Below are 2,270 nucleotides of genomic sequence, written 5' to 3'. Positions count from 1 at the left end.
TTCAGATAATTAAAGGAAATCTAAATAAAAAGATATGTACATGGATGGAACACTTAATATTGTTAAGATAACAATTCTGACCAAATTTATCTATAGATTTAATGCAATTTCTATCAAAACCCTAGCAAATTTTTAAAAATCCTCACCCCAGGATGTATTTATTGATTTTAGAGAGGAAGTAGAGGAGGAGATGGAGACAGAAACATCCATTGGTTGCCTCCCATATGTGCCCTGACCAGGGATCAAACCCTTAACCTTTTGGTGAATGGGACGGCACTCCAAGCAACTGACCCACCCAGCCAGGGCCCTAGTAAATTTTCTAAAGAAATTTACTAGCAGTTTCACCTCAATGTGGGCCATATTCTGGAAGGGAGACTAGGTGGGTCAGGTTTGAAAGTTCACAGGAACCTGACTGCTATAACACCTTCTGACCATCTTCTGTAAGCTTCCTGAAATCATCCATTGTGGAGCAGTAAAACAATGCCAGTTTGAGCTGTTCTGAACTTGGCCTGAAGAACTTTCCAGGGAATACCTGAGGAGCATATTGGGGTTCTCCTCTCCTTAGGCCTGTCAGATACCCTGTTGCTTTTTTCTGCTTCTTCCACAGACACATACTATTCAAGTCTGATAGCAGTTGATGTTGTCCCTGTCCACTTGTACTACAGGGTTTGAAAGTATACTTTGTCAGCTAGTTCTACCATATGTCTTTAGTTAGTCTTTGATTTTGCTATCTATTTGTTCTATCTTATGTAGAGATTCAAGAAAATCCAAAAACCAGGTTTTCATTGCAGGTACTGTCTTCCCAGGATTCCCACTATTGTCTTTTTTTTAACACAAAAAATTTGTAAAATTCTCTTTAGATTCTAAAAATGAAATTTATTAATACTATCTATAGATATAATTACACATTTATGTGTATATATGCTTAAATTTTCTATAAAGGAGACATTAAAGGAAAATAATTAACAAAAATAGTATATTTTTCAATATGTAAATGCACAACTAGAATCTATAATGAAATATCCTGACCAATATTGATATGTCATGTAGCTACCCAAATGCCATGGAAATGTAGCCGTAGTTAACATGTTTTTCTGAAATGGTGACTGGCCCTTGCTGAAGTTCGAAGCAAAATAAAGTACTGTCTACCATCAATTTACATGATTGCATGCCTAGAAGATTCAGTATACATTAAAATGTAAAAAATACTTAGTGTTTATATATAAAATAGTGTAAGCTCTTATCATTATAAACAAACTTTTCACTAATATGTACATATAGTAGGACATAGAACAAGTCTTTGTTATGTTTCTTGCAGGGTGTTTAGCATATCTTACCTCTGACCACTAAATATTAGAAACTCTTCCTGCTATCACTGTGAAACAACAAAAATCCTGCCCCGACAAATTTTCAAAATTCTTGCTAGGGGGTAGTATCCCTGGTTGAGAACTTCTGGTCATATGGAAGTTCTTCCACCTAGAAACATGAGTGTGTGGTATAAGGACAATGAGCACATATGACTTTAGAAACTACAGAAATAAAATTAATATTTAAAGTGATAGATGCCTAGAGGAGGGATATGGTGGACTTTTTATATTCTTCAGCCTGAAAGCCTCAAGGAGAGTGGCCAGTGGGAGGAAGTGTGTAAGGGCTGGGAAGACTGAGTGTCTTAGATTGGATACCTCTGGAAATAGACTTTGATAGGGAAAGTTTCGTGCCAAAGATTTATTTGGGAGTGCTCTTGGGAGATCTACCTATAGGGAAGTGAAGGGAACAGGACTGAGCAGAGGGAGCAGATGACACAATGTGATTGCACCTGAGTCCTCAGCTGATCCTAGGATTCTCCAGGGAGTTGTGAAATGGAGATAATTCTTCTGAGTTGCCCCAAATTAAGGTAAAAAGGTCAGGACATTGTATCCCTGAACCAGGCGATCATTGCAGGAAACCTGCTGAGAGAGGGCAAGACAGTTCTGTGTGGCTGGGGTAATTTCCAGTTATGAAGATAGCTGTGAGCCATCAGCAACCAATTGCCACTGACTACTCTAAAGAAAGGATCTGGGTTGAAGCAATATGTTGTCTACTAGAATTCATAACTTGCACTTCTCAGGTCCGTATTTCTGCAGGTTGGTTTTCCCAGTGGGGAAAAACTTCTATAGGGTGCTGTTTGCTTTTATTTCTTGAGGAAACTTTAAGAGAAGCTTCAGTTGGGAAATCTACAGCCTTTATTGGTACAGTTAGTTGTGAGGTTCTAGTGGATTCTTATCCCCCTC

This window comes from Pteronotus mesoamericanus, unplaced genomic scaffold, assembly GCF_021234165.1.
Source record: "Pteronotus mesoamericanus isolate MK-2021 breed Mesoamerican mustached bat unplaced genomic scaffold, CSHL_Meso_final scaffold_705, whole genome shotgun sequence".
NCBI classification, from domain to species: Eukaryota; Metazoa; Chordata; class Mammalia; order Chiroptera; family Mormoopidae; genus Pteronotus; species Pteronotus mesoamericanus.
The sequence above is the reverse complement of the archived record's forward strand: the minus strand, read 5'-3'. Positions refer to the sequence as shown.